The sequence below is a fragment of the Lutra lutra genome, chromosome 14 (genome assembly GCF_902655055.1).
Source record: "Lutra lutra chromosome 14, mLutLut1.2, whole genome shotgun sequence".
NCBI lineage: Eukaryota > Metazoa > Chordata > Mammalia > Carnivora > Mustelidae > Lutra > Lutra lutra.
In genome coordinates, this window is record NC_062291.1 from 78,600,669 (window position 1) to 78,619,849 (window position 19,181).

Below are 19,181 nucleotides of genomic sequence, written 5' to 3' on the forward strand. Positions count from 1 at the left end.
CTAGTCGGTCCTAGGTTTCCAAGAATTCGGTGAGCCGGCTAAAGAAAGTCATATGAAAAATTAAGGTATATGTAAAATGCATTCTAGTCTTACAGTCAAAGGTAATAAATACTCAAAACCCATTACTTCCTAGCTATTTTATACTTCATCTACAATTATGTATTTACTTTTATTATTTATAAATTTATTCTTTAATATTATTTATATTTGCATCTATTGTATCTGTGTGGTGGAAATACAGTGTAACAGCAGTGCCGGGCATCACTGAGTGATGTCATTTGAGTAGCCTGAAATGGCCATGACAGTAGTATTTACAACACAGGAACCAGTGTGAGCTACTGTTGTTGTCTTGATGTACGAGAATGACAGAAAATGTTAGTAATACAGTTAAATGTGAGGTTGTTGTATATAACACTTATATTGTGAATAGTACAAAAGAATCAACAAAATACTCTTGCAGTATTAGAAAACTGTTATTTGATTCAGCAAAGGAGTCGGTCGCATCACTGACGAATGAGTGAAGTTCCACTAGTGTCTTCAGGGTGTCCCGTCTGTCTCATGGAAAACAGCAGCCAGCACGGGTTATTGGATGGCCACTGGAAGTGCGCTCGTCCTCGGTGACACAGCAGACTCTGCTGATTCAAACTGTATTTGAGCGTTTATTCATAGTCTGATTTTGAGACACTCTTGAATAATAAATTACAAAGACTGGATTTTGCAATAAACAGAAGGTCACCTTGAAAGTTTAAGGTGTAAGGGATTTACAGTTAAGACTACTGAATATTTTATCTTTCATAAATTGTGTGCTGTAATCCTTTCTATCGTTCGAGTCATAATAAACTTATGTATATACACGCGCACACTTTTTTTGGAGAGCTGGGCTGCCTTCAGCCTGTAGCCTACTGTCTTTGGAGAATTCCATCCACTTATCATTTTAAGATTTTACTTATTTATTTATTTGAGAGAGAGAGAGTGAGAGAGCGTGTACATACGAGCAAGGGGAGGGGCAGAGGGACAAGCAGACTCCCTGCTGAGCAAGGACTCTGGATCCCAGGACCCTGGGATCATGACCTGAGCCGAAGGCAAACGTTTCACTGACCGCCACTGACCACCACTCAGGTGCCCCTTCATCAATTTATCTTACTCAAAGACATACTTCTCCATCAGGCAGTTCTCAATCCCTTTCCAATCTTTCCCTTCGTGGATTCACAAAACATGTTTTCATTTTAAAGATAAGCTCTCTCTCCCCTCACTCATAACATTCAAGAAGAAAAGAAACAAGAGAAAGATGTAAATAAGACCTTCTGGAGAAGCCACATCCCACAAGACCTTTGCAACAAGCAGACCTCAAGTGCCCTGGATACAGGACTTTCAAAGCCACCCTTGTCCCTTACCCTGAGACTTGCCGGCCTGTGACCCAGACCCATGTCTGGGCCTTCACACACTCCATCTTGTTACAGACTCTCATTGGGAACGATGACATGGTCATTCTTCTGCAGTGTTGCTTCAAGGCTCTGCTTACTTCTTTAGGAGTTTCTAGACAATCTAGAAAAGACGGAGGGGGTTTGATGTCCCAGGGCTCAAATTTACCACCATGGAGCTGAACCTGAGGAAGGCAGCCCCCTACCCACCATTTTTATATCCTGGACATCACAGACTTTTCCCACCATGATGTTAGATGATATAATTAGGCCTCTACAGAAATCACCGGAAGTGGCCTAAGTCTTGTGTGGGTCAGGAGTCCCTACTGCCTAAGGTAAGGCTTAGAGTTCTTAACTCCATGACTCAGAGAAACAGGGAACAGATCTGAGCTACCAGGCACCTGGCACTATGCTAAGACATTTCATGCCTTCCTGAAAGTATACTTAGTCCTCCCTGAAGCCCCAAGAGATGGACCCTACTGTTATCCCTGGTAAACAGACGAGGACAATGGCTCAGAGAAGCTACCCTCTCACTGAGCTCCCACAGCGGGTAAGTGGAGACTCAGGCTATAAGCCTGCTGTCTCTCCCAGTCCCCATGCCTCACTGCCAGCTGGCCTCACCCTCTGGTCTGTCCCCTCCCCGTCGTGGCCCAAAGTGCAATTCTGTAGGTACAAGGCCCAGCTGGGGCACAGGGCTTGAAAGCAAGCACTCTGCCAGCTGTTAAAAAAACATGATTGAAACACAAACAAATGAAAGCAAATTAGTCAACTTCTCTGACCTAGTTTTTCTGTCTATAAAATCGGTTATTGAGAAGCCTAAATGAGAAAAATCTGTGAAAAGTGCCTGGCACACAGAAAGAGCTCGGTAGGGTCAACTCTAATAACACGCAAGATGACTCATAGAAACCACCCAGAAGACAGGCTGGCATATACAGCGTGGTCAATAAATAATATTACTTATCATTACTAATATTTTCTTTCCCTTACGAGAGCTAGAGCAAGCCTCCTGCTTCTAGAACAGCCGTTTGCAGTGGCCATTCCGCTATCTGTCCTGCCTTTTCCAGGACACTTTGGGTAACAAGCAGACATCTATGGACCTGTTTGGGGTCCCTCCTGCGATCTTTAATATTGGTTCTGGGAGAGGGGAAAAGTGTGCTGAGTTCCAAGTAACTGACATTGTTTAAGAACAGGCTCCATCTGCAGTGATGGCTGAGCTTCTCCTGGTTTTCAAACATCTTTTTTTTTTCCAGCTACAGCCACCTTTGTTCAAGGTGGCCCCAGATATAAAACAGATTTTACTACCGACAAGTGTTGTTGAGATGGAGGGGACAAAGGTGGCCTACAGCCTGCCCACCGCAGCAGGCTCTGGCAAGCACAGGATAAACCCCCAGTCTATACTGTCATCAGTGGGCACTTTGGTAGACCAGCTGGATTATTAGGTTTATCGAGAATGGGTTTTGTCCACCACATGGGATGGTTTAGAACGCATGAGATGCCTTTGGTGGAAGGCTTCTGTCTCGTTTTAAATATGCCTCTGCTTAAGCAGAAGTAATCATTTCACTGTGATGTCAGGTTAATGGGGTACTCCACAGAACCCTGAGATATTGACAATATTGCTTCTCCATGGATCAAACACGGCAGATCAAAGTCCAGATTTTCAGAATTCTCCTGTAGAAGGAAATTCCTCTGGGCAAAACTTTGAGGTTTTCGCAGTCTTAAAAACCAGCCTTGACTTTCTTCTGGCAACAAAAAAGATCCTTTTATTTGTGCCAAGCAGGAATAGATTTCTTCTCAGAGACTATTTTATAGATTACGTGTCATTTCCTACTTTCCTTTTCATTCTCATAGTAATTATCTTCCCTTAGGAGAATGCCTGTGCGGTATACAGTAGGCATGTTTCAGCAGATAAGTCTGAGAGCCAACCCAGCAGGGAGCACCATTGTTTCTGTAACCCTTCTAAATCCCGGACCCCACGTGGGCAGCATCTCATTCAAAGAACCATAGTCTCTCGGCCAAGAAAGTAATTGCAAAAAAAGAATTCCAAACCTTATCCGGACTTCTCAAAACTGAAAAGGATCCAAATTTGGAGTCTATGGCAACAACGTCGAGTGGCATGTCCCTCACCAGCCCTCACGTCCACCCTGCCAGATGTCTGGAGCAACTTGCTTTCCGCTGGTCTCCCAAGACTTTCTCCACACCAGCCCTGTGCCGGGATGGCAATTTTGGGATTATCTTGGGAGGGCAGAGAGGAGGTGGTGGGGAGGGAAAATCTGGAGACTCTTTTTTCATCTTCATGACTTCGGGTTTGAGGTTTGCTGCATGCCAGGTTATATCTTGTTATTGTCTGACTTTGTGCATAGCGCAAATAGGTGATCCCACCTGAAGGTACTGTGGGATCTATGCCAATTGGCTCAATGGAGCCATAATTCTGAGTTTGAGGAGTTTCTTTTCTTACTTTATGAGTTTCTTGTAGCCTGTATGGCAAAGAAAACCTCACCCCTATATCATTATTACGGCCACTTTTTCTCATAGGCAAATGAGAGCCTTCATGAGTACTTTTGTTTGCACCTGGTTAACCTATTGTAATTAAGGTTACATAAAGTGGAGGAAGTGATCTCTCTGAAAATCCATTGCAAGGCAGATGCTTGATGGTAAAATTAGAAGTCCCTCCCTTTGCTCTGATGGTGGGAAGTTAGTGAAATTGTGGGCAATTGACAATGATTAGAGTAAGAAATATCTACTGAATTTGTTAAGGACAGACCCTTAAAAATCAGAAAAGTGTTCAGAAAACAACTCAATGGAAGAGGAAACCCTTATGAACAGGTCTGAGACCACCCTTGACAATCATGCTCTTACTCATTTTGAAATGAGACTTTCTCTGCAGCAGCACCAGAGACACAAAAGGACTGATGAAAGGACTGATGAAATTGACGACATCCCTGTCTTCAGGAAGGGCCTGCTCCAGAGGGAGTCATGGTCAAAGGCAAGCAGACCCTGACCAGATGCAGTGGTCTAAGTAGGCTAGGCTTTTAGTGATCTAGAAGCTCGCACTGTGGGAGCACAAAGCAAGGGTGACCGAATCTCCCTGTGGGTAATGAGGGCAGCGAAAGCCACATGAAGCAAAGAGGATCGGGAAGGATGTGCCAGACTGAGGGTACGGCATGCAGAAAGGGTCAAACGCATGAGTGTCCACGGTGGGTTTAGGAAACGGAGTACTCCCATGAAGCCGGAGTATGGGAAGCAGAGAAATAAGCCTATGCGTGGAGGTGAGGATGTACAGATGTCTAGAGGACAGAAGCACAGTAACCTGGCTGCAGGAAAAGGCTAAGGTTAAACAAACGGAGAAGACTGACCTTGACCATTCATCCTGCGTAACAGAGGCACCCAGTTGGTAGACTGGACTCAACTCTGACCACCTGAAGCCTTACCTTCTAGCCTTGCAAGCGAACCTTCACCTCCACCAAGCCCTTCCTCCTTCATATATTATGATGGGGCTCAGATATCGAAGACTTTAGCAGAGATCCCCGGTTTCTAGGAAACACAAACCAATACCTTCTAATTAAAGATTGAACGATTTGGGGAAGACGGTGTGGGACTGCATAAAACTGCGTGATCTAATGGAAGAGGCCCAGAGCTGTGTGTGCAGTTCAGGCCAGAGCAGGGAGACAGGCAAAGCAGCAGGAGGAATAATTCAAGAGAGAAGCTCATGAGAAACTTAACCTCTTTAGATAGAGACTTAGATGATAGATATGTAGATAGATGATGATGATGATAGATTGACAGAAAGATAAACAGACTGAGCCATGCAATTTGTGCCAGCTACTTGTCTCTTAGAATGTGACTCAGGAGTCCCTTGTGTTGCTTTTCTACTGTGCAAAACAAATGTGTGCCTTTCGCAGCAAAGGTATTCTTCTCTGGTTCCTTCCAGAGGGGTGCTAGATCCAATTCAGAGCAGAATGGCTTTCGTCTGTGAATAACGGACCAGTCTCAACACCCCCATGCCCCACAACACTCAACATAAAAATACAGGAAGGTAATGATAAGAAATTCTTTTAAGAATTCCATACAACAGCACCTCCAAGCCAGGGATCCACAGACCCTGGAGGAGTATACCTTTTCCAAGTGGTGAGAAAAGCCATAAACAGTCCAAATTCCTTCCTCATATTGAATTCCTTGATGTTTGTGAAGTTTCACCTATCCTTTAAAAATGTTAAGATTTGAAAAAAATAAATACTCAAGTCTCTATGTACATAGAAAATCCTTTTCAATGGTAGAACAATAATCTCCACAAGACATTTTACAAGGAACTGAGGTCATACAAAGTACTATTTATTAAAAATCGCCCCCTACCTTTTTACTAACTGAATTGTTTTCTTTTTAATATCCAATTACCTTTTATTCCACTGTGCTTTTTAAAGACAGATTAGAATAAGTGCGATGAAGTCAACCACATATAACAATGTTTGAGTACGTTAAGAGCTTAGATTTTTCTTCTGGCTTTGACACCAGCTGGTGTTTGAAATTGAGCAAAGGGTTTGACATCACGGAGTTTTTATTTCTCGATCTGGAAATTTATGAAAATGATCTCTAAGGTCCTTTCTGCTCAGGTAACCTATGGTCTTACCCATCTTTGCAACCTCTTTGACATACAGCAGGTGCCTAATAAGTGTGTTGAATGGATGAGTGTGGAGTGATTCTCTGCTTTGCTTAACGAAGACAATGTAGTTTGAGTTGCTTCGCTGCCATTTATGTTGGTGTGTGGTAGTTGGAGTGAGCGCATGCTCTGGTGAAAGGGAACATTCACTGCTATTGCCTTGCAGGCACTGGAGACTGATTTCCCAGCAACCAATTAAAATCTTAAAAAAAAAAAAACCACGTGGGCCAAACAAAATATTTCTACGACCTGTCTACAGATTTGTCCTGCAAGATGTATGATTGGACCTGTGCTTTAGATGTTCCATATGTAGCCTGAATTTAGACCTGGGGACCTGGTCCCCCCCCAACAACTGTCCTACTTTGTGCAGACTCATGTGTGCACCTGTGGACTCTTACCTGATAAGCACCAAAATCAACAACCAAAAAGTTATGAGAGGGGCAGTGATAATTTCCTCTGAGGCACACTGGAGTCTGGCAGAAATGATCCTTGGAACGGTTATGCTAAAACACCAGCAGGACATTCCAGGGCGAAGGCTCACATTTAAATAGAGCACCCTGTTGGTGATATTCCTTCCCCTGAACTCATATACGCTTGCCTCTTGGAGACTAAAACCCTAACAGATGAAACAGTGACTGTGTCAATCTGCCTTGGGAGCTAGAAGAGCAAAGCCACAGGGAGGGGCAAAGTGTAGTAAGTCAGAGATTTGACACAGGAACTCAGAAACCAAGGCAAGGGATGATAAGACCACCAAGTGGTAAAAGTGTGTGGAGGGACTTGTAAAAAATGTGAGAACTTATTATATCTTAAATGCATGGAAAAACAGAATAAGCACAGAGCCAATTCTTTAAGGGAGTCGAAGCACTTTTTTTTTAAGTCTCATAAACCTTCAGGGAAGTCACAGAATATGATTCCGTGGCTCCTTTGAATCTGAAGACTTGGGTCTCTTCTTAAGCTCTGGGAAATTTGAAATAATAATTCTGATTATTTTTCTCCTCTCTGGTTTGGTTTTCTTTCTGCGACTCTCTTACCAGGAAAGAATGAGATGTTAGAATCTGTCCTCTAAGACTCTTTCCTTTCATACCTTCTGCCTCCGTGTCCTTTGGAACTGTGTTCTGGAGAAAAGAAATCCTTGGTTTGATCCTTGAGCTCAATCATTCAACTTTAGGGTGGGCTTGTCACTTGGTCCTTTTAATTGTGATTGTTATAGTTAACTTCTAAGATCCCTAATTATACCAGCATGTTCTTGTTTGTAGAGAAGTGAGGCCCACTCTTAAGCCTCTGATGATTATACCTTTTAAATAAGTCTTGCTCTATGCTCGTAATTCAATTTACTTGGATTTTAGCCTTCTCCCTTGTTGAGTCTATGGTCTCTCTTGCAGGGTATTGGTGTTCTTCAAGTGTGACGGGGGCCTTGCTTGCCTGTGAGGTCTTTTGGAGATGCTGGGCAGCCAAGGGGGAGGCAGCTGGGCCCTCCTCCTGGAGCAGTGCCCGCAGCAGGCCGGGTGTCCCCCTCTGAGAGGGGAGAGGCCCAGGTGGAAACCAGCAGGGAAATCCTACAGCCGCTGTCGCCCTACTGGAGGTGGGCATATGGAGGAGGCAGAGAGGCTCCTGGCCAGCGGGGACGTCAGCTCCCGGGTCCACAGGCCAGGCGCACCAGGCCAGCCTCTGTGACTCCAAAGCAGGGGACCGAGGGGGGACCCGAGGGCAGCGTGACAGCTCACCGCTCCAGGGATAGGAAGCATATGTTGACTGGAAGCTCTGAGCCTGAGGGTGAAGTCTGAGAACCACAGGCTTCTGGTGGGATGGCAGGTCTTCCTCTCTTGGGCCGGGTGCATTCTCTACAGAAGGGCCTTCCATCTCCCACCTGGAGGCTGGACTTCTGTCCGCCACGGTTCTGAGGACTGATGACAATGGGGCATTCCGAAAGGTGAATGCTCACTTGCCCCCCGCCCCCCTGCCCAGAACGGCAGCCCCATGCTCAGCCATGCCTGGTGCTCCCCCACTTACCCTGCCTCTGGCTGGGGCTCTGCATTTCCGCCCGGTGCTCAACGGTGGTGGCAGCTTTCCAAACGCCCATTTCTTTTGGGTTGGTTTGGGTTTTGCGCTACCTTCATTCCTCCTCTAGAGGCATCTGATGCTGCCTCAGAGAGTCTTGCAGTGTAGAGCAGGTGGATTTTTCTGGCTTCCCCCTCCCCCACCGCGGCCAGCTCAATTATTCCTCTTTTTTGTTGTGATGAGGATTTTAAAGATCTACCCTTTTGGCGACTTTCAAACATGCACTACAGTATTAATTAACTACAGCTACCGTGCAGTACGTGACATCCCAGGTCTTATTTATTTCCTAACTGGAAGTCGGTACCTTTTGACACCCTTCACCTATTTTGCCCCTCCTCTAACCCCTGCCTCCAGTAACCACCAATCTGTTCTCTGTAATCACCAATCTCGGCCCAAGAGAGGAAGACCCATAAGCTTTTTATTTTTTTAACTTTAAAAATTCACATATTAGTGAAATCATACAGTCTTTGACTTCCTCGTACTTATCTCACTTTGCATAATGCCCCCAAGCTCCATCCATGTTGCCACAAATGGCAAGATTTCATTCCTTTTTGTAGCTGAATAATATCCCATTGTATAGATATAGCATCTCTTTTTACCCATTCATCCATCATGGACGCTTAGGTTGTTTCCATACCTTGGCTCTTGTAAATAATGCTGTAATGAACATGAGAATTCATATAGCTTTTTGCATTGGTATTTTCATTTTCTTTGTGTAAATACCCAGAAGTGGGATTGCTGGATCATAGGATAGTTTTATTTTCAATTTTTTGAGGAACTTCCATACTGTTTTCCACAGTGGCTACACAAGTTTACATCCTACTTACAGTGCAGAAGGGTTTCCCTTTCTCCATGTTCTTGCCAAAACTTGTTGAGCATCTTTTCATGTACCTGTTGGCCATCTGTATGTCTTCTCTTATTTTTTTAAAAAAGATTTTATTTATTTATTTGCCAGAGAGAGAGAGAGATAGAGAGAGGACATAAGCAAGGGAAGCAGCAGGCAGAGGGAGAAGCAGGCTCCTCGCTGAGCAAGGAGCCCGATGCGGGACTTGAACCCAGGACCCTGGGATCATGACCCAAGCTGAAGGCAGATGCTCAATGGACTGAACCACCCAGGCGTCCCTGTACATCTTCCTTAAAAAAAAGTCTATGTAGATCCTCAGTCCATTTTTAAATTAACCAGTAAATTGGACAACCTGGAAGAAATGGGTAAACTCCTAGAAATATACAACCTCCCAACCTCAATCATGAAAAAATAGAAAATCTGAAGAGAGTGATTAATAGTAAGAAGGTTAAATCAGTAATCAAAAACCTCCCAGCAAATAAAAGTCCAGGAGCAAATGGCTTCACTGATGAATTCTGCCAAACATTCAAAGAATTAATACCAATCCTCTCAAAATCTTCCAAAAAATGGAGAAGAAGGAAATACTTTAAAACTCATTTTACAGGGGCACCTGGGTGGCTGAGTGGGTTAAAGCCTCTGCCTTCGGCTCAGGTCATGATCTCAGAGTCCTGGGATCGAGCCCCATATCGGGCTTTCTGCTCCGTGGGGTGCTTGCTTCCTCCTCTCTCTCTCTGCCTGCCTCTCTGCCTACTTGTGATCTTTGTCTGTCAAATAAATAAAATAAAATCTAAAAAAAAAAACTCATTTTACACAGCCATTATTACTCTGATACCAAAACCAGACAGTCACCACTAAAACAAAGAAACAAATTATACGTCAATATCCATGATGAACATAGATACAAAAATTGTCAGCAAAATATTGGCAGAACAAATTCACCAATACATTAAAAGAATCATATACCATGATCAAGTGAGATTTAACACAGGGATGCAAGAAAGCTTTGACATTTGCAAATCAGTGTGATACACTACATTCGCAAAATGAAGGATAAAAATAATACGACAATTTCAGTACATGCAGAAAAAAATTTGTTAAAATTCAACATTCACTGATGATGAAAATTCTCAACAAAATGGGTATAGAGGGAATGTGTGTCCAAATGATAAAGGCCATATATGACAAGCTCATAATTAACATCATACTCAATGGTGAAAAAGTGAACGCTTTTCCTCTAAGTTCAGGAACAAGACAGGGTTGCCCACCCTCACCACTTTTATTCAACATAATTTTGGAAGTCCTAACCAGAGCCATTAGACAAGAAAAAGAATAAAGATATCCAAATTAAAAAGAAAAGAGTAAAACTGTCAATATTTGCAGATTATATGATAAATATAGAAAGCCCTAAAGACTTCACCAAAACACTATTAGAACTAATAGAACTATAGTTCTATTATGGAACTACTAGAACTACATAGAAATATATATATATATATATATATGTATATATATATATATATATATATGAACTATATAGAACTATTAGAATAAATTCAGTAAAGTTGAAAATACAAAAACACTATCCAAAAATTTGTTGCATTTCTACACATTAATAATGATCAGAAAGTGAAATTAAGAAAACAATTCCATTTACAATTGCATTGAAAATAGCAAAATAACTAGAAAAAAACTAGCCGAGCAGATGAAAGACCTATACGTTAAAAACTATAAAACACTGATTAAAGAAATTGAAGAAGACACAAATAAATGGAAAGATATGCTGTGCTCATGGGTTGAAAGAGTAAATATTGTTAAAATGTCCATAGTACCCACAGTAATCTACAGATTCAATGTCTATCAAAATTCCAGTGATACTTTTCATAGGAATAGAATGAACAATCCTAAAATTTGTATGGAATCACAAAAGACCCCAAGTAGACAAGACAATCTTGAGAAAGAAGAACAAAGCGGAAGGCAACATGTTCCCTGATTTCAAACTGTAGTGAAAAGCTATGGTAATCAAAACAGTGTGGTATTGGCACAAAAACAAACACATAGATCAATAAAATAGAATAGAGATCCTAGAAATAAACCCACGTAGGTATGGTCCATTAATTCACAACAAAGAAGCCAAGAATATATGGTGGGGAAAGGACAGTCTCCACAACAGATGGCATTGGAAAACTGGACGGCCACACACAAAAGAATGAAGCTGAACCACATCTTGTACCATACATAAAAATGAACTCAAAATGGATTAGAGATTTGATTATAAGACCTGAAACCAGAAAAGTCCTAGAAGAAAATATAGGTGAGAAACTCTTTGACATAGGTCTTAGTGATGATTTTAAAAATCTGACTCCATGGGTGCCTGGGTGGCTCAGTGGGTTAAAGCCTCTGCCTTCGGCTCAGGTCATGATCCAGGGTCCTGGGATCCAGCCCAGCATCGGGCTCTCTGCTCAGTGGGGAGCCTGCTTCCCCCTCTCTCTCTGCCTGCCTCTCTGCCTACTTGTGATCTCTCTCTGTCAAATACATAAAATCTTTTAAAGAAAGTCTGACTCCAAAAGCAAAGGCAGTAAGAGAAAAAAAAAAAAATAAACAGGTAGAACTACATCAAACTAAAAAGCTTCTGCACAGTAAAGGAAACCAACAAAATGAAAAGGCAACCTCGTGGATGGCAGGAAATATTTGCAAATTATATATCTGATAAGGAGTTAATACCCAAAATATATAAAGCTTTCCTATAACTCAACAGGAAAAAACCCCAAACAATTTAATACTTCTTCTTAGTTCTGTCTTGGCGATCAGTACAAATTTATTCTATTAAATATATTTTTAAAATTTTGGGCAAATTAAAGAATCCCATTGGAATCTGGGAGTGCTCGAATTTAACTTTACAGATTTGTTTAGCCAACACTGGCATTTTAATAATTATAAACCATATTTCAGCCTCGTGGATGAATTTATGTTATGCAGCCAGCTGAAGTAATCGTTTACTTTAAGATGTAATGAAATTGTCTCAACATGCCATCTCATGCCTGATAGAGTCCCAACATGCTTCTCAGTTTCTCTGGGGTTTCAGGGCAGTGGAGGGGTTTGGTGTTTATTTTTCCCCAAGCCAGTTCCACTTTTCGGCTTCCATGGAATTTTTGATATCTGCTCTGGCTCTGACCCGTGAACACTTGTCCCTGCTCCAGTCCACGACACCCCACTGGAGACCAACTGATCTCTTCGCTGGCACTAACTCAAGACCACGAGCCCACTAGATAGACGGCTTCGGGGTAGTGTTACAGTCTGACCCCTCAAGTCGGAATGTCTGGGTCAACAGCTCGACTCCACTGGCAAGCTGTGCACTTGGTCAAGTTACTTAGGTTTTCTCTGCCTGAGTTCCTCATCTGTGATGGGAAATAGATTTCTCTGATAATTAAATGATATAAACAGTTTAAATGCTTAGTGCATTGCGTAGAAAGTAGATGCTCAATAAACATGGGCCATTATCATCACCATATATATTTATAGAGATTCTCTATAGAGAATATTTATATATATTTCTTTATAGAAAATATCTATCTATCCATATATATATATACACATGTACATATAAATTGCTATTATGAATAGAATTGTTTAGTCAGTATACTTTCTAACTGGTTTGTATGAAAGTTACTACTTTTTCCTATTTGTTTTGGAACTAGAGTCATATTATCATTATTTTGAATAGTTTTCTGTTTACTTTCTTGAGTTTTCTCTGGTATATCATCTTCTTTTTTTTGAGTAATGACAATTTTGCTTGCTACTCTCTAATAATACACCTTTTGTTTCAGTTTATCTCACTGGCTTGGCCAGATGTTATGGATCATAATGACAATGACCGGCTGGTCATTGGTACAGATGGATTTTCTACTCACTAATACGTTGTTTAGGATTTACAGGTGAAATGAAGTCTATGTTTTTCTTTTTCTTTTTGGGGAATCTTTGATAGGTTTTGTTACAGTGCTTTTCTGGCTTTGTAAAAACAACAGAGCATTGATAAACAGTCCTTCTTTCTGAGTTCTGCAACAATTTAAATAATTTCTGTGTTCTCTGTTCTTTGACCGTTGGAGCCAAGGAGGCTCTATGGGCCGGGCCTCCTTAGGGATGGGGTCCTTCATGTTCATCTTGTGGCTTATTTTAGCTGTCCTGTTTCTTCCTCGTGGAGGAAATGTTTTAATCCTAGAATAATTGTCCATGTCAGTTTGTAAATTTATTTCCACAGCTTTACAAAGTATCTTCTAATACTTTGAGCACTTTCCCTTGCATCTGTGACTTCTGGCTTTCTCTTTGGTTTAATCTTGGATATTTGCATTTTCCTACTCTTTCTGCTTCTTTGATTCAGGTAGATTATGACTTGTCTTTTTTCTCCTTTCTGTCTCTTGAATTAATCAATTCTACTGCTTTTAGGTTTTTTAGTTTCAATTCAGCTTCATGCTTTTTATGTTTAATTCCTTCTGCTCTAGGTTTGATATTCTTTTCCTAAATTTTTGAGTTCTGTAGCTCTTTGATGTCATTCTTCTTCGTTAGTCATGGGAGAATTTACAGATATATATTTTCCCCTGAGAACACCATAGCTTTAATACAGTACATTTTGGTGTGCAGCAATCTCATCACTGTTGTTTTAGCAAATATTTATTGAGAGAGAGAGAGAGTGGTATATTTCCCAAGTGGCTGGGATGTTATCATGGGTTGGTTTCCACTCATTCATTTCTAGATTTATTGCATTTTGGTCAGAAAATGTGATCAATCCCCTTTCTACTATTAAAAATATGTTGAGGGGTGCCTGGGTTGTTCAATTGGTTAAGTGTCTGACTCGATTTCAGATAAGGTCATGATCTCAGGGTCATAAGATTGAGCCCTGCATCAGGCTCCATACTGGGCATGGAACCCGCTTAAGATTCTCTCTTACCCCTCCCTCTGCCCTTCCTCCCTCCTCAAAATATATATTGAGGTTGCCTTTATGATAATGCGGACCTTATGCTTAGTATACCATTAAGATCTGTAATCATTTCAAAAATACGCAAAAAGAACATAGTTCTGTAATATAATTACATAACACATAAATTCCTATATGTACATAATAAACAGTATATTAATCATACTATTAAGGTAAGCTATCTCCATGAGTTTTACATTCTCGATGTGTCAAGGATTGAGAGATACTTGATTCTTTTTTTCATTCACCCTTTTTATTTTTCTAGAGTTTGTTGTATGAGGGATTGTTTCTCAAGGTGTGATTCTTGGACATCTGTGTTTGAAGAAACCCTCCAGGGGATTTGGATGTACACTCATGCTTAAGGACCATAGGATGAGGTATGAGATGTGGCTCTCACTTCATCCTGAGAAATTGTCCTTTTTTGCCCATTGATTTGTGATGCTACATTTTTCAAGAACTTTTTTCTATTTCTGAAATACTTATTCTGTACCATTAACCTCTAACATATTGTTTTGATTTTTATAGTTAAGGAAAATAGGCAAATCAGAAGTAGGCATCATGAGTTTCTCATTAAATCTGCAAAGATTTAAAAACTCAATACCTTTTAGTGTTAACAAGAATTGAATGAACTAGACACTCTTAACACATTGGTGGTATGTAAAGTGGCACTTTTTTTTTCCTGTAAAGAAATCATTGTAATATGTCTATAATATCTTAACCTTTGTTTCAGTAATTCTACTCCTACAAATTCAACAGAAGAAAATATGGGGCGCCTGGGTGGCTCAGTCATTAAGCATCTACCTTGGGCTCAGGTCATGATCCCCGGGGTCCGGGGACAGAGTCTCACGTTGTGCTCCCTGCTCAGCCAGGAGCCTGCTTCTTCCTCTCCCTCTGGCTGCTTTTGTATGCACTCTCTCTCTGTCAAATAAATAAAATCTTTTTTAAAAAAAAGAAAAGAATCAGGACTGGCGAGAAATTTATATTTACATTGCTTTTTGTTTGCTTGTTTGTTTAGACTGTTGATCAATAAATTTTATTGAATAGAATATTTCATGAAAAAGTTTTATGTTTGGAGAAAAACTGAGCAGAACCGAGATACTGCTCTCCTTCAGTTTCTCTGATCATTAATAACTTTCACTGACGTGGTATGTTTGTTACAACTAGTGATACAATATTAAGACATTATTATTGACTAAAGTACATAGTTTACATTAGGGTTCACTCTTTTTGTGGAATAGTCTATGGGCTTTGACAAATGCGGGACGTGTTATCCACCCCCCCCCCAATTTCACTTGCCTTAAAAATCTACTTGCTCCACCTATTTTCTTTTTTTTCTTTTTTTTTTTAAGATTTTATTTATTTATTTGACAGACAGAGATCACAAGCAGGCAGAGAGAGAGAGGAGGAGGAAGCAGGCTCCCTGCGGAGCAGAGAGCCCGATGTGGGGCTCAATCCCAGGACCCTGGGATCATGACCTGAGACGAAGGCAGAGGCTTTAACCCACTGAGCCACCCAGGTGCCCCCCTATTTTCTTTCTTTTTTTTTTTTTTTTAAATTTTTATTTTTTTTTTCAGCATAACAGTATTCATTATTTTTGCACCACACCCAGTGCTCCATGCAATCCGTGCCCTCTACAATACCCACCACCTGGTGCCCCCAACCTCCCACCCCCCACCCCTTCAAAATTCTCAGATCGTTTTTCAGAGTCCATAGTCTCTCATGGTTCACCTCCCCTTCCAATTTCCCTCAACTCCCTTTTCCTCTCCATCTCCCCTTGTCCTCCATGCTATTTGTTATGCTCCACAAATAAGTCCCCTATTTTCTTTTTTTAAAAACAGTATCGATCACCTGAAGGTCCAACAGTCCAAGGATGTGTAAATAAGTAATGCTATATTCAATTCAGATGGAATATCATGCAGCCATTAAAAACAATGTTCCTGTGAAATACTTCATGACTTGGGGAAATGTCCATAATCTATTACTAAGTTAAAAATCTACATAAACCATATATACAATATTATCCCAATTTTGCAAAAGAATAATTAGATATGCTCATGAGGAAAAGCTTTTGTTCCTCCAAAGGGAGGAAGAGACTGAGGTTTCCACAACATGCCTAGTAGATCTGTGAGAGGCCAAAGTAGGTGGCAGGGTGAGGAACTCAGCCCCGGGCGGCGGCCAGCCCCGGTCGGAATCACGGCTCAGCCACCCGAGAGCTGTGTGGTCCTGGGAAAGTTGCTGCCTCTTCCTTTTTGTGTTTATGAAATTGTCTAAAATAAGTATGCATTGCTTTTAAAATGAGAAAATAAGTGAAAAGACGCAGTGTTCAGAAGCAAGAGTAGACACTGGGGCCATAAAGGGCCCTAAATGGCAAAATTCCCCACCCGCAGAAAAGGGACGTTGACTCACACAACTGGAGAGTCCGCAGAAGGGCTGGCTGGGGCAGGGCTCAGAGGATGGCCCGCAGACCCCATTCCACTACTTGCCTCTTCCCCGCCCACGGCTTCCTTCTTTAGTAGCCTCAGCCCTCACATGGTTCTCACATCCCTCTCATTTCACAGCCAATGAGAGTTTCCCAGAATTCCCTTGGAAAACTTCATTGGCTCTGTATGAGTCACATGCCCATCTCTCAACCAATCAGTGGCTGGGGAAAACAAGAGCTGATTGCCTTAAGCCTGGATCATTCAACCACTTGATGGAGTCCACTTCCACGGAACCATGGGGACCGACAGCAAGTGAAGGGGTGATTCTCTAATGGGAAATACTGAGTGGCAATAAACAAAAGATGCTTTTTGTCTTTGAAAGGAGGTGGTTTTACAACTCGGCCAGCTGTTTCAGGTGCATCTCTTTAACGTCCCTGCCCTTCTTGGGGTATAATTTTGGGGGGTCACTGTTTTTGTGTCCACAGTGAGATGGCTGTATTGGTTTGTCCTAAACCAAGCCTGAACCAGGTGGTCAATGAGTGGGTCTCAGGACACTGGACCCCAGGCTTATTGCTAATATCCTTCAGTTGATGCTTTCAGCATTTCATGTTGAAAGCATTTCATTAAATGCCCTTTCTACACAGTCCAAGACTATTATTTGTCTGAACGTCACTGAGAATCCTAAAGAAGTCACCCCTGAGTCAGGGATCAGGGGATGAGGGAATCTTCGTTTTATTATAACTCAAACACAGTGTCTTGGATGTCTTTCCTGACTTCTCCAAGAAGACAAAAGACTGGTATAACAATGCTCTTGCCAATTTGCTGAGAAGTTTATCATCCTTCGTCTCACAGCTGGAGCTCTTCACCCCAGTTCAATATCCTTGAGCTAAACAGAGTCCTCATTTTATGGCTGTTATGAAACTGTATTCTTGGAACAATGACAAACTCTGACTCCTCTAAAATCATGGTCAGTTGAACTCACTCATGTCATTGGGATTGGCAATAAAAACAGGTTGGACATTAAGCAGATACACCTGCTCCCAGGAATCTCTCAGGTGCCAAAAGATAGACTGATTGTGTGGACCAAGCTCTTGCTCGGGAAAGAAAGGAATGGAGTGGAATTCCCTTGGGAAACTGGGGCCTTAGGGAGTATGGATCAAATAAACCTCCCTTCTGAGCAGGCTGCGCTTCCATCTGACAGTGAAATAATCCAGTTTTCTTGGACTATGAATATGGAAAGACCTTTAGCCTCACCTTAGTCAACACATGAACACATGGCAGGAGCCCATAAAGAAGAAGGTACTAGACCAGGCCATATGCACCTTGTCATTTCCTTAATAAAATGGGATCTCATGACCTTGGCCCTGTCATCACTTTTATCTTGCCTGCTGCCTTTCTCTGTTTCCTGGACTTGTGGTGAGTTGCCCGGTTACTTGAAAAGAGTTTTTCAAAGCAAAATACTGCCTTGCTATTACGAATGTCACAGTTTATACCCTGTCTTTGCTGTATTGGTCACTGTGCTGGGTGCCTTCTGTATACTACCTCGAATCTTCTCCAAGACTCTCTATAGTAGGTTCCGTAACTACCATTGTAAACAGGAGGAAACTAAAGCTCTGTCTGGCTAGTAACTTGCCCCAAATCATCTCTCTGTTGATGAAACTGGAGTTTTGAAATGAAACCTGTCAATGCTAAATACAGTGTTTCTTCCCTCATTATCAATAGCTAACACAAATTTATTTCCTTCAAATGGTTTTCAGCAAAATTTAGCCTGACTCCATTTTAATCTCTTTTTTCTGCATCTAACAGCGCTGGTTGTTACAAGCCTAATCCTTCGGGTGACTGGTTCTCTGAGGGATCCCAGTCTTCTCAACGCATAACCATGCCACAGCAGCCTTCCAGAACCTTCCATGGGTATGTGTGTCAGGGGCAGGGGTCCTTGCTCTGGGGTCTTAGCAAAACCACCTAAGAATGAATTGTCCCCCCTCTCTTCATCAGAACATTTCTGCCCAATCTTTGGCCTCTTTTGGCTCAGCAGTGCTGATGACCAGAACAAGACAGGCCCATGCCTTGACTCCATTATTTGCACTTATCCTATGTGAGATACTAATAATCGTTCTGGAATTTTACATTTTGATGCGAACGAGGTTGGAACCAGCTGTTTTAAAAACAAATAGCTTTAAACCCCGTTGTGAAGGGATGACCTCATGCAGGAAACTGGTTGGGTTTCTGCCCTTGGAGAGGATGGTGGTGGGTTCCCGTTAGACAAGCTGCTCCTTAAAAGCCACACAGCGGCTGGCTCTGAGAGAGCAGCTGGGATGTGCTGTGAGAGCCACATCTGTTTGTAAATCTTCAAGAGGCATGGGGTTGGGTTTTCCATTCTTCAACTACAGAGAAAAAGAAAAGAAAAAAAAAAACACTTCCTGTCAGTGAAGTCCTGTGTTTCTAGCTTTGTTAACTTCTCTCTCACTGAAAAAATGATTTCCAAGAACCATTCCAAGGGGACTGTTCTCAGTATTTGGAATTGGCATTTGAAAATGTTGCCTCCAGGGAAAAACTCATAAAGCCACCAATTACTTTGTGGACTCTATGTGGCTCTGTCCCTTTATATACTGGGCAATTTCTCATACCCCTATAGCTTTAGCAGCTGAGGACAGGTCCTTTTGCTCCCTCATTTCCATCCTACAAGAGGTGAAGTATGGACTCTGGTCTACCATCTCAATGGAACACTTTAAACTCCTTGAAAAAGAAACCTGATTGAAAATGATAGTTTTCCCGTGGTGGTCAAATTTTCCAAATTCATTCAGTAACTGGTTTG

At 41.7% G+C, this 19,181-nt stretch overlaps 1 long non-coding RNA gene across 1 annotated transcript; it reads right to left on the reverse strand.

Annotated features, from left to right (window-relative positions):
* Positions 1-404: 404 nt before the first annotated feature.
* Positions 405-16,469, reverse strand: LOC125085190 (uncharacterized). The gene is made up of 3 exons (XR_007122801.1): positions 16,353-16,469; positions 1,395-1,545; positions 405-686 (listed from the first exon to the last, which is right to left on the reverse strand). It is a non-coding gene; the product is annotated as an uncharacterized LOC125085190 (long non-coding RNA).
* Positions 16,470-19,181: the final 2,712 nt, after the last annotated feature.